The sequence below is a fragment of the Monodelphis domestica genome, chromosome X, assembly GCF_027887165.1.
Source record: "Monodelphis domestica isolate mMonDom1 chromosome X, mMonDom1.pri, whole genome shotgun sequence".
Classification (NCBI taxonomy): Eukaryota; Metazoa; Chordata; class Mammalia; order Didelphimorphia; family Didelphidae; genus Monodelphis; species Monodelphis domestica.
The window spans coordinates 69,156,994-69,176,199 of NC_077235.1; positions in this window are offsets into that span (position 1 = coordinate 69,156,994).

Consider the following 19,206-nt stretch of genomic DNA (forward strand, 5'->3'; position numbering starts at 1 on the left):
AAAAAGCCTGAATTCTAGAATACTCCGGTTTAAGGGAAAGGAAGAAGGAAGGTCCTAGGACCCCTCCCCCACCTACAGTACTGAGCCTCCAGTGGTGGCTGGAATCTCTGGGTGGACCAGAGCACTAGTCCAGAGGGAGTACCTTGCAGGCACTTTGAATACAGGCAGCAGAGAGGCAGCTGGAGGAGAGGCTCAGAGAAGACAGCCCAATCACAGGCACTCCATAATGCTGCCCCCACTCCTTCCCAAGGTTTTGGCCTCAGGGCACATGCAGCTCTGCAAGATCAACATTGCCCTGGCTTAATCTTATCAATAGGGCAGATAAGAAGCCTTCAGAGGGCAGGGAAGCTCAAGCTCCAACACCCCTCCCACACTGATTCCACTGAGAACCTGCTGACTAAACTCCAAGGGTGAAGGCCGAAAATACTTCAGAACACCTTAATAACAAGGTGGGAATCCCAGCTCCTTTTCAGCTTCTGCTGACAGCTGGGGAAGATCTGGCATCAGGGCTCAACCTGACCAATCAGCAGATCAGAAAAGAAGCCCCTTCAGGACAGAATAGCTCAAACAGCACATAATGAGAGGAGCAAGTGTACAGGCAGCTACAGGGGGGAAGGAAGGGGAAATATGAGCAACCAATAAAAGTAGAAAAAAGAAATCACAATAGAAAGCTTCTATCAGGAAATGAACAAGGAACAAATGAAACAGAGGAGGATCAAGGAACAGCAAACAAAAACAGAAATTATAGCAAATTGGACACAGGCTTTGGAAGAACTAAAAATATAATTCAAAAAACAACTAAGAGAGGCTGAAGACAACTGGGAAAAGAACTTAAAAAGCAAGATAAGTCATCTGGAAACAGAGGCACTTAAAATAAAATGAGAAAATAGTGTCTTGAGAGCCAAAATAAACCAGCTTGAAAATGAGGCAAAGGAGATGAAAGATGACCTCCAAAGAAAATCAGACCAGAAGGAGGATGACCAAAAAGCCAGGGATGAAAGTCAGTCTTTAAAAACTAGAATACAACAATTAGAAGCAAACTACATCACAAGGCAGCAGGAAACTATAAAACAAAATCAAAAGAATGAAAAAATTGAGGAAAATATGAAGTACCTCATTCACAAAACAGAAGATTTAGAACAATCGGTCCAGGAGAGACAACTTAAGAATCATTGGTCCACCTGAAGACCAAGACAAAAGAAAAAGCCTGGACATCATTCTACAGGAAATTATCCAAGAAAACTGCCCCAACATTCTAGAACAAGAGGGAAAAATGGAGATTGAAAGAATCCACAGATCACCTCTTGTACTTAATCCCCAACTGACAACACCCAGGTATATTATAGCCCAATTCAAGAACTACCAGACCAAGGAAAAAATATTACAAGCTGCTAAGAAGTCATTAAGATACCAGGGAACTACAATTAGGAAAGGAAAGATTTTAAGACCAAGTAAGATTTAGAAAAAAATCACAAAATTAAAAAAATATTTCTTTGATCACATTAAATTAAAAGGTTTCTACAAACAAAACCAATGCAACCAAAATTAGAAAGGAAGCCACAAATTGGGAAAATAAACCATAACAAAAACCTCGGACAAAGGTCTAATTACTCAAATTTATAAAGAGCTAAATCAATTGTACAAAAAATCAAGCCATTCTCCAATTGAAAAATGGGCAAGGGACATAAATAGGCAATTTTCAGATAAAGAAATCAAAACTATTAATAAGCACATGAAAAAGGGTTCTAAAGCTCTTATAATCAGAGAAATGCAAATCAAAACAACTCTGAGGTATCATCTTACACCTAGCAGATTGGCTAGCATGACAGCAAAGGAAAGTAATGAATGTTGGAGGGGATGTGGCAAAGTTGGGACTTTAATTCATTGCTGGTGGAGTTGTGAATTGATCCAACCATTCTGGAGGGCAATTTGAAACTATGCCCAAAGGGCACTAAAAGACTGTCTGCCCTTTGATCCAGCCATAGCACTGCTGGGTTTGTACCCCAAAGAGATAATAAATGTACAGGAATATTCATAGCTAGGCTCTTTGTGATGGCAAAAAATTGGAAAATGAGGGGATGCCCTTCAATTGGGGAATGGCTGAACAAATTGTGGTATATGTTGGTGATGGAATACTATTTTGCTCAAAGGAATAATGAACTGGAGAAATTCCATGTGAACTGGAACAACCTCCAGGAACTGATGCAGAGTGAAAGGAGCAGAACCAGGAGAAAATTGTACACAGAGACTGATACACTGTGGTACAATTGAATGTAATGGACTTCTCCATTAGTGCCAGTGCAATGACCCTGAACAATCTGCAGGGATCTAGGAGAAAGAACACTATCCACATTCAGAGGAAAAACTGTGGGAGTAGAAACATAGAAGAAAAACAACTGCTTAACTATATGGGTCGAGGTGGATAGGACTAGGGATGTAGACTCTATGATCATCCTAGTGCAAACATCAACAACATGTAAATAGGTTCTGCTCAAGGACACATGTAAAACCCAGTGGAATTGCACTTCGACTTGGGGTGGAGGTAGGGGAGGAAAAGAATATAATTCCTGTAACCAAGGAATAATGTTCTTAATTGACTAATTAAATGAAATTTTAAAAAATGCCTTACCTTCCATACTAAAAGAAGGGCAAGGGCAAATGATTTGTCCAGGTTTGCACAGTTGGGAAGTGTCTTAATCCAGGTTTGAATTTAGGACCTCCCATCTGTAGGCCTGGTTCTCTATCACATTTACTTTTGATCCTTTTGGTGTGTTTCTGTTCTTCTCATTTACTTTGTTGTAGCTATTGTGTGTATTGTTTTCTTGACTTTCCTGACTTCACTGTAAATCAGTGAAGGGTTATAGATCTTTCCATGCTTTTCTGTATAAATCACATGCAAAAATTATTTTTTTACAGCACAATAATCTCCTACTACATTCATTCACTACAATTTGTTTAGACATTCCCCAATTAGTGGGTATTTCTTTTGTTTCTAATTTTTTGTTATCACAAAATGTGCTGCTGTAATGATTTTGTTGTATATGAGATCTTTCTTCTTAATTATAGCTTCCTTAAGCCTAGTAACAGAGTTTCAGGTTCACTTTAATTTGCCTAATTTCAGATTGCTTTAAAAAAAACCCATACCTTCCATCTTAGAGTCAATATTGTGAATTGGTTCTAAGGCAGAAGAGGGGTAAGCTAGGCAATGGGGGTTAAGTGACTTGCCCAGGGTCACAAAGCTAGAAAGAGTCTGAGGTCAAATTTGAATTTAGGACCTCCTGTCTCTATGCCTGGCTCTCTCTGGTCCAAGATGTTGCCTCTTCTTCACAAACCTGCCTCATTGCATATCTATGTGATGTATAAGTAAGTCCTCAGCTCCCCTGGCCCACGTCAGTCTAATGGGAGAGGAGCTCAGCATTGGCTCCATTAGAGTACACCCTCGGCAGGCTTTCATTTTTCCAGGGTCTCATCAGGTGTCTGCCTCAACTTCTCCCACAACTTCCCCAGCTCACCCTCCCCTCATTCCTGCTAGATGGACTTGACACCATAGAAGATCAAAATATCAAAAGGCAATGTCTACATTTTTAAGAAAATGTAAAGAGAATTATGTTCAATCTTTATGGTTGGAACTTTATGATACTTATGAATTCGACTTGTAAAAAGTATTATTGGTTGCATGCAAAAAAAAAAAAAGATCCTAGGCTGGAATCTAATGTTTTGGTTGTTTTTTTTTGTTTGTTTGTTTTTGTTATGTGACTCTGTGATCTTTTTTGAGATTTTCTCAGCAAAGATACCGCAGTGGTTGCCATTTGCTTCTTGGAACAGTAATTAGATAAAATTAGATAAAATAAAACTCTGACCCCTGGTAGGACTTCTCAGGTCTATACCTCATTGTTCACTCTCATTCTCCTTTCCCATGGTTCAAGTCTGATCTCAGTAGGAACTTCATCTGCTGGGTCCAAGGCCATAGGGTAGCTGGAGTCTGTCCATCCCCAGAGCCAACAGGAGAGATCCCTTCACTTCTACATCCACCAGCTGCATTAACTACCCCATGACTTTGATTACGTAGTCCCTGAAAACCAAGAGCTCTGTAGCTGGAGGCTGAATGCACTGGGCCCCTTCCCTTTCAGATTTATTATTCTGGGCATTCCACTTTAGGGAGGAAGGTCAAGAACAAGTAGGAAATGGTGGACTTGTTGCACCTTCTCTGGAAGCCTCCTTTAGATCCTACTGAGCTACCTTCTCTGCCTGCTTCCTGTCCGACAGATAGGACTCCTTATATGTGATCTTTTGTAACCAAGTACCACATGGTGTCCTCCCATCTGATGACTCCACCCTTGGACATATTTGCCAAGTCCTTCCCCCAACTCAGCCATCTTGTAAGCCATAAGACTATCTCATCTTGTCTCAATTACATCAAAAAGCTCTTTAAAATGTCAGTAGAATTCTCTTGAATCCACCAGGACCAGAAATCTTTCATTGTTAGTTTCTTTACAAGGCAGATTGAAATCAAGTGATGTAAGATCCCTATTTGGCTTCTGTTAATTTGGTATTTTGTGTTTTTTGAAGATGTTCTATTTATTTTGTGGTCTCAATTTTGTTACCACTTAAGTGTTTACAGTTTCTTTTTATCTTCCTTCTGACTTTTTTTTTTGGTGATTTCATCTTGCTTATCTGCTGTTATTGATTTGATTGTTATTCCTCTTCTTTTTCATCATATTTGCTAAAGGTCTATCAATTTTATTGGTCTTTTTGATGTACTTACTTTTCATTTTATATATCATTTCTTTAGGCTTCCTCCCACCTTTTTCTTTTTGGATTCTGGTTTATCTATTTCTCCTCTAGTTTTGTTTTTTTAATCCTTACTTTCTCTCTTGGGACCAATACTGTGTATTGGTTCTAAGACAGAAGAATGGTCAGGGCTTGGCACTGGGGGTTAAAGGATTTGCCCAGGGTCACACAACTAGAGAGTGTCTACAGTCAGATTTGAATCCAGAACCTCCTGTCTCTAGGTCTGGCTCTCAATCCACTGAGCCACCCAGCTGTGCACCTCCCCCCTCTAGTTTTTAATTTTTTCTTTTATGCTACTTTTAGATTTGCTTATTTGTTGGTTTTCTATTTCTTCCAGTAAATATTCAGTTCATTATTTCTCCCTTTTCCTATTTCATCAATATGTCTTTGTAGATATATGGTTTCTTCCCCAGAGTACTGTTTCATCAGCATCATAGAAATATTGGTATGTTGTTTCATCGTTGTCATTTTCTTTCACATCACTATTGTTTCAGTGACATGTTCTTTGGACCACTCATTATTATTAGACTTTTGCTATAATTTTCCTTTGGGTCTCTATCTCTTGTTGATGATCTCTCAACTGATTGTTATTTTTATTGTATTACATTCTAGAAAGAATCTGTATACTATTTCTGCCTTTTCACATTTGTTTGCAATATCTCTGAGTCTTTGTTTATGGCATACTTTGTAAAAGTCTCAGAGTGTGCAGAAATATAGATTTTTTTAGCAGTCCAATTAAAAGACATTGTCTTTTACTGCTAATTTTTCCAGCAATTTATTCACCTCTATATTTTCCTTTTTGTTTATCTTTTATATTTATCTAAAGCTGAAAGAACTTTGAAATTTCCTTCCAATATTGTGTTACCATCTAGGTCTTCTAGTAGTTCAATTAATATTTTTTTATGAATTTAGATGCTAAGGCATTTGGAACATAAATCTTTAGTATTAGTATTGATTTGTTGTCCCCCCTTCCTTTCAGCCTAATGTGGTTTCTTCATTTTATCACTCTTAATATTTTGATTATTTGCTTTTGCTTTCTCATATAGCAGAATTGTAACAAGAGCTTTTATAGATTCACTTGATGCATAGTAAATGTTTCTCAGTTCTTCATTTTTATTCTGTTTGTCTTTTCTTTTACTGTTTCCTTTAAGCAACAGCTTATCAGCTATTATTTTCTTATCTTATACAACACCCTTTTTAAATTGGATTTTAAAAATTTATTCACAAAGTTATGTGATAGGTTAATATTTTCCTCTATTTGCCTCTAATATTGTTTCCTTTTCTTGAAATTAGGATTTTCCTCCCTCTCACTCTTTTAACACAGAAATTTGTTTCTTTGGTTATTTCAGTTTAATCTTTTTTAAAGGCAACCCTATTCTCAGTTGCTTTCTTTCCTTGCCATTTGTTTCCCCTTTCCCTCATTTAGGAGTTTTGCTTATTATTCTTTTTTAGCCTTCTTTTTATCTTGTTCTTTTAATTCTTCCTCTTGTTTACTACTTCCAGAGAAGTAGTTAAAGAGAATTCTTCTTATTCTGTTCCCTCATTGATTTTATTCATGATTTTCTAAAATTTAATTTTTTACACATTTTCTAAGAAGGATTTTATTCATTCATTTTTTGGTATTATATTCCTTTTTATCTATTCTAGATTTTTATCCTTTGATTCACGGCCCTTACACTTATTTTAGCCATTCTTTATTTTCTGTGTTACTCTTGGAACTAAAGCTTCTCAATATTTGGGGTTCCTTCTTCAAACTGTATAATAATAGTCTTGTGAATTTTATCCATTGGTCCTCATGTGGCAGTTGAAAGATGCTTTGTAGTCCCTGAAGTACTTGTGAACATCCATAGCATTCCTTAATATTCAGAAACTTTCTTGGGGAACTCAAGAACTGAGCCATGAATTTGGGCTATGGATAGACTTATTGGTAACTGGCTAGGAGGCCATCAGTGAATCTTTGAGTGGCATGGCCAATGGCATATTTATTCCTTCTCCTGACTCAAGTATGGTCAACATAGCTGGCTAATACAACTTCTTAGACATCTGCAGGGAGCTTCTCTATTAATCTCTCTCTTTCTGTCTGACTCTCTCTCCCCATCAGCACATTGGGATATGTCTCCTGTTGAGAAGATTTATTTCTAATATATTTTGAATTATTTCTATTTCTGAGTTTTGAATTGAGGCTCAGGCTTGTTCTTCAAATCTCTTTATTCATTCCTTTGTTCCTAGCAAATTGAAGGAATGCCCCCACCCTAGAATATCTCCCATTGTAGGGTAATAAAAAGGTGAAATTATGGGTTCTATCTTGCTCAGTAACCAGGATAGAGTCCTTGAATCTTTCATTGATAAACATTGAACAAAATCACTCCTAAGCAGGAAGAATCTGATTTCTTCTTTTAGATACTGGATCTGGACATGTTATTTTCCATGATTAATCAAGGAATCTGGGAAGTACTGAAAGTGTCATTCACCAGAGATGTCTCAGGATGTCTAGGGGAGGGCTCATAGGCTCTGCCTTGTATAAAATCTGTGGAGATGGGCTACACCGAGCTATCTCCATTTACCATCCTAGCCTCTGCTTTAGACCAACTGGCATACATTTTGATAATGGCTTCTCAGGGGATGTAGGTCAGATATGTCAACTCCCTAAAGCACTCAAGTAATATGGATTGGATTTTGTGAGTAGAAATAATTTCGCCCATCTTATTTATATGCCGGATTCCCAAGTTAAGTAATTAATTAAAAATAATAAACTACATTAGGAGTACAAATACACAGAAGAGAAGGACAATATAGTTCAAGAAGAAAAAGCCAAAAAAGCAATGACACTAAAAATGGTCACTATGCAAGCAAAATATATTGATCTCCAAAGTGTGGAGACATCTTAAAGACCATCAGTCTCCCCAAAAGACCATGACAAGACAAAGAACATGAACACTATAACACAAGAAGTAACATAAGAGAATCTCATAGAATTTCTGAACTCAGAAAATGAAATATCAATGGAAAGAATTCATGCATGACCTCCAGAAAAAGTCTAAGGCTTCAAACTCCCAAACACAAAGTAGTTAAATAATACAATTTTTTAAAAAAAATTGCAAGTAATAAGGAGAAACACCTTCAAACAAAGAGGAAAATAATTTTGAATAACACAAGGTTATTCTACCCCTACCAGAAACTCAATGAGGAAATGGAATAATGTGTTCTAATGAATAATGGAGGTTAGGATGCAGACCTATCCTGAGAATCTCAGCTCTACCACAAATTAAAAAGATATATATTCACTAAATAAATTAATTTTTTAGAACATTTTTAGAACATTATAAAACAGAAAACCAAACCTAAATAGATTATTTACTTTTAATACACCACAGACAAGAGAAATATAAGAGGGGTGAATATATGCAACAGTCAAGGACAGGAACAGCAACAAAGTGACAGCAGAGACCAGTAAGAGACTTCTTTCTAAACTTCTTTCTGAAGGAGACAGGGTTGAAGATGAAAGTTTGGTGAGGCAATAGTGAATATGTAGGCTTATGGCATTAGGGCCAAGCTAGGGCCAAACTCTGCCTATAGTGAATTACTGTTGTTTTTTTTTTTGTGGGACTACAGTTTAAATTGGGAAATTATGTGAAAGGCAGGGGAAGGTAGCAGAGGGATAGAGGGGACTGTATGATGTATCTGGGTCAAATTGAAGGCTAGTGGTGAGGGAAAAGTATTCATTGCAGTAGTCTCTAGAAGAGAAGAGGAAAGGGGAAAAAGAAGGGGGAAAGGATTAAAAAGGGAGAGGAGGAGGGAAGGAGTTTTCACTTTGGTAGTGGGATATTCAATGGATAAATACTCCTATCCAAAAAGAGAGACATCACTGAAGAAAGTTGGGCTTCTTGTAATAGGTGTAAAGAAAATTTTGAGGCAAAAGAGGAAAAGAAGATAACCATGGGAAAGGAATAGGGTACCTAGAATGAAGTAGTGCCAAAATGTTGATTGCATGAGGAATACAGAGAAAAGAGACACTAGATAATTATAGAATTATAGACATAATGAAAAATAGAATTAAAGTATACATTAGAGAAAAAGAGAAAGTAGAAAATGAAGGGAGTGAGAGAAATCTTCCCTAGAAAGGGGCACAAAAATGAAAATTTCAAAGCTAATGAAAAGGGGAAGGGGCAGAGCCAAGATGGTAGAATAGAACAAAGAAGCTCAAGAACAGTATGAGAATCCCCTTCAACCAATATTAAAATAATGCCACAGAACAAATAAAGGACTGAAAGAACCAACAAGGAGACAGAGAGAAACAACTTTCAAGAAAAGAAAGACTTAAAAGGTAGAAAGAGAACATCTGGGGCACTGGGGTGAGAAGAGAATACAGTCAGCAAGACTATAGCAAGGAGTGAAGAGCAGCCACACACTTCCACCTCCACCCAACCTCTGCTGTGCCAGGTTCTGAACCCGAGCCCAAGTCAACATTCAGATCCTGAGACTCTGCCTGGGCAAATAGAGGTCCAAGTCAACCCACACCCCTTGGAGTTTCAAACCTGTGATGTCTGGAATCCCAGCCCAGGGCAGCCTGTGCTGAAGTGGGCTAATCCACATAGTCCCAGAGCAAAGCCTGTAGTGAGGACATAGATTCCAGTTTGGAGTAGTTAATTAACCCAAGAGAGAGGGCCTGATCTTTTTGCCAGGGGCTCAGGGCAGAGCTCCAGGACAGTGCAATCAACTGTGTGCCTGATCAGATCAAGTACACAGTGAAACAAAAAAACTTGCTCCTAAGCCTGGGGCTAGGATTTGAGCAGTCCCTGACCTGATCAAGTTCTGAGAGATCAAAAACTTATACCCAAGCCTGAGGCAAGTCTTTAAGCTATTAGCATCTCAAGGGTTAATTGAATCAGCACTGTGAGGAGGCCTTCAGAGATCCTAGCCATCAGGCCAGCATAATATCTTGGAATATCTGAAACTGGAAGAACCCCAGAAAGTAAGCTAAGAGTATCATCAAGGAAGGACTGAAGTTTAAGAGGGTACCCTAACCTCCCAGAAACTAGAGTCTACCTATAAAAAGATAGGGAAAACGAGCAAGCAAAAAAAAAAGCACCTAAGTCTAAAGAATTTTTATGGAGACAAAGAGCCAGGTACAGACACAGAAGGTGACAGTGAAAGCAAAGCAAACACATGGAAAGTCCAAAAGAAAAAATATGTAACCACATTGTTTGTTATATGTAACTGCACTGAGTGCAACTCACAGAGAATTAAGATCTGGCTTTGTTTAGCCAGCTATTTCTCCCCTAGTGGAGATATAGGGTCTGGACAGTGTGCCTCATCTATGCCAGAATGGTTCTCCACTTCCCTAGGTAACACTAAATTAAATCCCTAACTGAGGAGCACCTCTAAAAATTGGGACTAGCCTTAGTAGGAGGGAAATCCCTAAAGACTCTCCATTGGAAAAAAAATTTTGATTGCATGGGACAAAGAAGAGTTACCAGTAGGCAAGGGAATGAATAGGAATAATGCTATTGAATATTGCTTTGATTGGCGTAAGACCCTTAGGCATTTTTGGCCTAAATTTGGAACCTTTCATCTTTATACTCTAGACAACATAGAAGCCTTCCTAGAAAAAAACAGGAAAAATGGGAAGTTTGAATATTTGGTTTGTTGGAAAGAATTATCTACTAAAGAAAGCAAATAGGGAAAGACTGAGCTTTACCCAATATTGACTCCTCCCTTGGTTCTTCCTTCCTATTCTGATCCTGAAGAACAGGATAAAAGGGAGAAGCAAGGAGAAGAAATCTGTCCCAGTTTCTACTTTCCCTTTAATAAATAAATTTCAGCTAAATGCTTAAGGAAATCTAATTTATATCAAAAAACATCATCCTTTTAGACCTTCTGATTTGGCTATGTGGAGACAACCTCTTCTCCCCCCTATGAAGACCTCATTGCTGTTATAGACTTATTTAAATCTATTTTTAGAAGGCATAATCCTACTTGGACAGATGTAGAAGACATGATGGAGGTTTGGCTGTCAGATGGAGAATGACTAGGAATTATAAAAATGACCAGTCGTGTTGTGGCAGGTCTAGGATGGGGAGGAACATGGCCTCTACAGGATCCCAGTTAGGATCCTAATGTTATGGGAGGATGCTAGAGGTAACCTAATTAGAGGAATGGAGCTTTTCTCCAAAGGATCAGAGAACTATAGTAAGTTCCAAGAGACCACACAAGAGAAAGATATGAAACTGGAGTGCTGAGAATAAGGAAATTGTTTCAGCATGACAGTGGGGGGGAGAAGCTGTAAACCTTAAAATTTCCCAGACCCTACTTTATAAGATTGGATTAAGACCATTCCCCATTTGGGCAGTGAACTCTGCTTAGATCAGGAATGTGAGAACTCTACTTCACCTACTTAAGTCTGCCCTAGGGGAAGATAAAGTTGTGAACTCTTTTCTGAACAATGAAAGTACTTAAACCCATACTTATAATAAGGCAAAAAGGGTGCTAAGTACCTATAAAGGTCAAGCAACTTGTGAATTTACAAGGAACAAAGAACTGGGAAACTTACTCAGAGCTTTCCTGGTGTGAATTACTCAAAAATCCACACCTTCTTAAGTGTGGACTAAGAATGGTCTGTCCTTTGAAAAACGTCTACTGTGATTGGTGGATGTAAGAATTTAGGGGAGGTGACAAAGGAGAAAATGCCCTATATGAGGAGATGAGAAATCTGAGTAAAAAAACAGTCAGCTGGGAAAGACTGCCTTGAAGGGTCTCTCTCGAGACTCTCTCGGGGACATTCAGATTGAGGATTGAGCTGGTGAAGTCAGCTGAGATGGAGCTGGCCTGGTGTCACTAGAATCCTTGCTTAGACAGATCTTGTGGTGAGTGATAAAAGACTGACTGATCTCTCTCTCTTAAGACTCAGGTCTAGGCCATGTTGGCTCAAGGCCCTTCATACTTATTCCTTTCTTACTCTCTCTCTCTCTTTCTTTGATTCCTCATTGTATTATTAATTAAAATCTCTATAAAACCCAGTTGACTTGGGTATATTCATAATTGGGAATGTTTACCTGGCGGCCACCTTAAATATTTGATTTTCGAGAGATACTGTGGTGAAAACATATTTCCTGCGGTCACAATTTACTCACCCACTCTTATATCTATCACAATTTATATCTTCCAACCATTTTAACTCTTATAGTTTATGGCGTCCACTCTTTTAAATGCCACAAAGCAGAGAATATGGGATCTATAACTTCTAATAAGACCCTTGCCCCTGCCCTATCCTATGCCTCTCCCTTATTTAATGTTATTCTATATGTTGGGGGTGTAAACTGTTCTTGTTTAATTGATACTGGAGCATCACTTTCTGTTTTAAGATTTGTTCCCAAGGATAAAGGAAATATTGTTAAAAGAATGCCAGTGGTGGGAATTGAGGAACATAGTCAACTGGCCCTTCTGCTATCTCCACTTGAGGTTACATTGGTTCCATTTCAGCCATGCATTCCTTCTTACAAATACCCCAAACTCCTATTAATCTTTTGGGTAGAGATCTGTTATGTAAGTTGAAACTTGTTATTCATTGTGTGCCAGACAATACACTTACTGGTATGTCTGAAAACTTGTTAAATCCATTATTCATTGATGTAAGTTAATACTGTACTGAGGTTTGTCTGTTGCATTGTTAGCCCAGGATGAAAGTCTCAATCTCTGATTTCTTACCTGATGAGGTTTGGACAAACACTCTAACTTATGTGGGGCTACTGAAATCAGCAGTTCTGATCTCTATTGTCACCAAAGGAGGAAAACCATCATCTGTGTCAAAATCCACCAGTCCAGATGGTAAGCCTGTCTATTATTGTCCTATCACTATTGTGACTGCTATTCATTGTGATGCTACCTGTTTTTCCATATTTGATTCTGTAGAGGGACTTACTATCACCTTTAAAGGTTCCACCTTATCTAGTAAGTGGATGACTTTGCTATCAGGATCATTTCCATTTGATTCAGGAATTGTCATGGCAAGGACACAAGATATCCAAAGCAAAGGTACAGTGGTGTCAAACACAAGTAGAGTATTTGAGTTTTATTTTATGACCAGGACTATTTCCCCAAAAAGGATACAAGTCCTACAAAATCTGTCAATATTGTGAATTTTAGATTTACTCCACTCTGCTTAGTCTTTAGAATTTTAGCAACCAGGAATGTATACACCCCCACTTAAGGATTAAGTGTAGGGGAAGAAGGTCTATGACCCGTGTGTGCTAGCAAGTGACAAATCAGAAACAACTGACTGAACCCTCTGGGCTATCCAAAGCCAAGTTTAAGCCACCATTGGTACATGTGAGACACAGGAAGTGATGTAAAGAACTGCCTTTATATTTTGTGTCACTTCCTGTGAGAGGGACTTGGCGGTGGAACTTGGCTTAGAGGAGCTCAAGTGTGAGACCTCAGACTGCTTCCCTGAGACTATCACGTGGTAAGTGTTAAGGCTGACTCCCTTTTCCTTGGCTTTTCTGGAGGCAACAGACTCTGAACTGAGGCCTCTGAACTCCTGCTGGGTTCAGAACAGGCTGAGGTAGCTATCCTCCCTCCCCCCCCCCTTTCTCATTCTTAATTTCTTCCTTCTATTGTAAATAAACCACCATAAAATTCCATTCTGATTTGAGTATTTCATTGGGATTTAGAATCTCTGGTGACCAACAAAAAATATATATATTCAGTCTCAATCCTAAATTTTACCCTTAACAATACTCAATACCAAGAAACAGGTGCATGCCATACTGGGGGCAACTCTTTGGAGATATTGTGAAGCTCCTTTCTGATCTCACTAAGGCTTCTGTTACTGAGCCTTTACGAATGAATCCAGAACATCTCATAGCTCTGAGAGAGCTTGAAAAAGCACTCATGATCACTCCTGCCTGATTATTCTAAGCACTTCACCCACATAGAGGGTGACCCAGTATCCAAGGGAAATGAAAGAATTGATGTAGCTACAAAGACAGCAGCCAAAGAAGGCCATGTTTATGCAATGACCCTCCAAGCTGCTGATGCTGAAAGTACTGCAGATGAGGACACTGATTCTGGAAACAACAAAAACAACCGGGCAGACATCACCTATGAAAACAAGTTGAGACTTGGATGCAACCATATAATGCAAAATAGATATCAGTGGTCTGGGTAAGTGAGGAAGGCAAGCCCTTTCATGCCAGGGGTCATTATAATGTGCAGGGAATTGCAGACACTATAAGGCGGGCATGGGTGACTCCTTGGTTCACTTCAGTGGCTTCTAACATGGCATCAGAGAGTCAGAATGTGTGGCTTTAATCAAAATGCTTTTAAAAAGGTTGCATATGATGGTGTCCTCTAGCGTATCTTTCATTTGAGTCATTTCAATTTGATTTTATACAAATTGATTTTATAAATTTGCCAAAAGTTAGACATTTGAAATATTGTTTGATTATTATTGGCAAGTTAACAAGAGGAAGGAAGATCTTCCTACTTCCAAAGTTGACTAGGAAAATTTGAGGAAATCAAAGAAGTTAAAAGTTTAAAGCTAAAATTTGTCTGTGTACACAGTATATAGCCTGGAATGTAAAGAAAATTTGCAAGTATGTTTGACCCAGTTACTGTGTTTGTGACTATTCATATTTTGGTTTAAATTTATGATGCAATGAAATACCCATAAGAGGAAGGATAAATATAGTTCATAGAAAAAATATTAATTTGTTTTTGAAATGGAAATTTGAAATTTGCACTTGAAATTTGGCCTGGAAATTTAACTTTAAATGTAAACATTTTAAAAGCCTGATATCCTAATCAATACTAGCACATAACTTTCTCTAGTTTTAGACAAAGTAGAATATCATTTTCCATATGGATTTTCTTGTTACTTATGTTGAATTTAGTCATGTTCCTTCTGTGCATTGGGAATTCTCTATTGTTGCACTCTTTTGAACATAACTGTTCCAAATCCTGTGTAACAGTTAAAATTTTGGGGAAACTGAGGCAGGTAGAAATTAGTTTCTCTCTGCAAGGAGTATTATATTTTTAGAGTTTTATTTAAGACAAGGAATTTAAGAAAATACAAGTAAGAAAAGCACATGTCTAGGCCCAGAGAGCCTATTCACGACCACTCACATCTTGCCTGCTAGGTGGAGAGCTGCGTGTGCTCCAAAGCGGAAGTAGGAAAAAAAGCGCCTAGGTGGATACAGTCAGTTTAAATACCCCATCTCGCTCTCATCCCAGGTGAAGTTACAAGGCATTTTGGGAAGTGAGCAAGGACTTCTGGGAAATGGAGTCCCAGGTTCAAGTGTCCATTTTTACACCTGGCAATAGCATAAAAGTTCATAATAAAGTACCCACAGATTCAGTTGAAAGCCTTACTTATACAAAAAGAGAACCTTATTATGAACTATAGATTATTATTTTTTCTTTTTTTTCATTTGAATGAGTTTACTTAGTCAATTTAGAACATTATTCCTTGGTTACAATAATCACATTATTTCTCTCCCTCCCCTCCACTCACTCTTCCCTCAGCCAATGTGCAATTTCATTGGGTATTATGTGTGTGCTTGATCAGAACCTATTTCCATGTTGTTGTTTACACTAGGATGTTCATTCAGAGTTTACATCCCCAGCCGTATCCCTTCAACCCATGTATTCAAGCAGTTGTTTTTCTTTGGTGTTTTGACTCCTGCAGTGTTTCCTGTGGATGTGGATAGTGGCTTTTCTTGTAGGTTCCTCTGAGTTGTTCAGGGTCATTGCATTGTCACTAATGGAGAAGTCCATTACATTCGATTGTACCACAGTGTATCAGTCTCTGTATATAATGTTTTCCTGGTTCTGCTCCTCTCACTCTGCATCAATTCCTGGAGGTTGTTCCAGTCCCCATGGAATTCCTCCACTTTATTATTCCTTTGAGTACAAGAGTATTCCATCACCAACATATACCACAATGTATTCAGCCATTTCCCAATTGAAGGGCATCCCCTCATTTTCCAATTTTGGCCACCACAAAGAGCACAGCTATGAATATTCTTGTACAAGTCTTTTTCCTTATGATCTCTTTGGAGTACAAACCCAGCAGTGCTATGGCTGGATCAAAGGGCAGACAGTCTTTTATCACTCTTTGGGCATAGTTCCAAATTGCCCTCCAGAATGGTTGGATCAATTCACAACTCAATCAGCAATGAATTAATGTCCCTACTTTGCCACATCCCCTCCAGCGTTCATTACTTTCCTTTGCTGTCATGCTAGCCAATCTGCTAGGTATGAAGTATGCTAGAGTTGTTTTGATTTGCATTTCTCTGCTTATAAGAGATTTAGAACACTTTTTCATGTGCTTATAAATAGTTTTGATTTCTCTAACTGAAAATTGCCTATTCATGTCCCTTGCCCATTTTTCAATTGGAGAATGGCTTGATTTTTTGTACAATTGATTTAGCTCTTTATAAATTTGAGTAAATAGACCTTTGTCAGAGGTTTTTGTAATGAAGATTGTTTCCCAATTTGTTGTTTCCTTTCTAATTTTGGATGCATTAGTTTTGTTTGTACAAAAGCTTTTTAATTTGATGTAGTCAAAATTATTGATTTTACATTTTGTGGTTTTTTTCTATTTCTTGCTTGGTTTTAACGTCTTTCCTTTTCCAACGATCTGACAAGTATCCTATTCTGTGTTCACTTAATTTGCTTATAGTTTACTTCTTTATATTGAGGTCATTCACCCATCTGAGTTTATCTTGGTGTAGGTTGTGAGATGTTGATCCAAACCTAATCTCTCCCATACTGTCTTCCAGTTTTCCCAGCAGTTTTTATCAAAAAGTGGATGTTGGTCCCCAAAACTGGGATATTTGGGTTTATCGTAGACTGTCTTGCTGAGGTCATTTACCCCAAGTCTATTCCACTGATCCTCTTTTCTGTCTCTTAGCCAGTACCAAATTGCTTTGATAACCACTGCTTTATATAGTATAGTTTGAGATCTGGGACTGCAAGTCCTTCCTTTGCATTTTTTCCCATGATTTCCCTGGATATTCTTGATCATTTGTTCTTCCAAATGAACTTTGTTATATTTTTTTCTAATTCAGTAAAAAAGTTTTTTGGTAGTTCAATGGGTATGGTACTAAATAAGTAGATTAATTTGGGTAGGTTTGTCATTTTTATTATGTTAGCTCGTCCCACCCATGAGCAATCAATGTTTTTCCAATTGTTTAGATCTAGTTTTAATTGTGTGGAGTGTTTTGTAGTTGTGTTCATATAATTCCTGTCTTTGTCTTGGCAGATAGATTCTTAAGTATTTTATATTGTCTACAATGATTTTAAATGGAATCTCTCTTTCTACCTCTTGCTGCTGAGTTGTGATGGAAATATATAGAAATGCTGATGATATATGTGGGTTTATTTTGTATCCTGCAACTTTGCTAAAGTTGTTATTTCAACTAGCTTTTTAGTTGATTCTTTAAGTAAACCATCATATCATCTGCAAAGAGTGATAGCTTGGTCTCCTCATTGCCTATTTTAATGCCTTCAATTTCTTCCTCTCCTCTAACTGCTACTGCTAGTGTTTCTAGTAAAATGTCAAATAGTAGAGGTGATAATGGGCATCCTTGTTTCACTCCTGATCTTATTGGAAAGGCTTCTAGTTTATCCCCATGGCAGATGATGTTTGCTGATGGTTTTAGATATATGTTGTTTATTATTTTTAGGAAAGGCCTTCTATTCCTATACTTTCTAGTGTTTTCAATAGGAATAGGAGTTGTATTTTGTCAAAGGCTTTTTCTGCATTTATTGAGATAATCATGTGATTTTTGTTAGTTTTCTTGTTAATATGTTCAATTATGCAGATGGTTTTCCTAATATTGAACCATCCTTGCATTCCTGGTATAAATTCCAGCTGATCATATTGAATAGCCCTTGTGATGACTTGCTGGAGTCTTTTTGCTAGTAGCCAATTTAAGATTTTTGCATCTATATTCATTAGGGAGATTGGCCTATAGTTTTCTTCCTCTATTTTTTTTAAACCCTTACCTTCCGTCTTGGAGTCAATACTGTGTATTGGCTCCAAGGCAGAAGAGTGGTAAGGACTAGGCAATGGGGGTCAAGTGACTTGCCCAGGGTCACACAGCTGGGAAGTGTCTGAGGCCAGATTTGAACCCAAGACCTCCCGTCTCTAGGCCTGGCTCTCAATCTACTGAGCTACCCAGCTGCCCCCTCTTCCTCTATTTTTAACCTGCCTGGCTTTGGGATCAGTACCATGTTTGTGTCATAAAATGAATGAACTATAGATTATTGATAGGGAACAAGGACCATATTGTGACTCTACAAGAGTTTTAGCTGTTGGAACCCAGACAAATTATTCAGAGGATCCTGAGAATGAAGGGAATTGTGATAATGAGAATGTGTATCAGGATATGAAACCAAGGGCAAAGGTAGTGGAATTACTTCCTATTGCCTCTACTCTAAAGACAACTTCTGCACCATGGAATTTTAAACCTAATTGTAATCTTATTGCTCATTTTACCATTGACTTGGGTTATTTGGACCACAGTTCTTTGGACCACAGTTCTCCTTGGGATCGACCCTCTTTTGTATATTATAATGATGTTTGTTATTCTAGAATGTTATATGAATTATTGAAGATATTGAGGATCTTTATACCTATCAGGAAGGCTGTCCCCAAAATCTCACTTATCATCTCACCATGTAATCCATCTAGTCAATATGAACCATCCATGGTGGCTAAACTCTACCAGATGGACAGACCATACTACTAAGAGGAATTATAACACCACTGAGAAAGCTTATAAATTTACAAATGAGTGGATCCTCAATAACTATGTTATTGGATTGCACAGTAACAAAGGTTAAAAGTTATACCAAACTAATCAGATTGGCCCTCAAGGATGTTGGATCTGTCAACAAATCCATCAACAAAGTTCACAAAAATTGTCAGTGGTACTTGTGAGTTTAGGAGAATCTTTACTTCTGGTACTTGGGTTGATGAACTTACCATGTTTTAGTCATTTTGCCCTATTTGCCTATGCAACATGGACTTTTCATAATACCTTTAATGTTTCGGATTGGAAAACCCCAATATCTATGAATATTATTATTTTGGACCAAGTTAAACTTCCGATCAGTACTCTAGGTTCCTCAAATCGAATTTTTATTAATTTCAAGTCTGGAATTCCTCCTCTGAGTGTTTTGCATCCATTGTCGAATTTCCCTGTATGTGTTTAAATAAATGTGTTTTGACCTATTCATTCAGGCCAAGGTAAAGGATTATCTGAGGTATAGCAATAGTACAGATTCTAGTACAGAAGTCTTCAGGATTAGGTCGTCAAAACCATGTTGAGTGACTTTAGTTGACAGAACATACAACAATCAACCAACATTCGAATCAGTTAATCAATAAGCAATTTTCTTTAACCATGG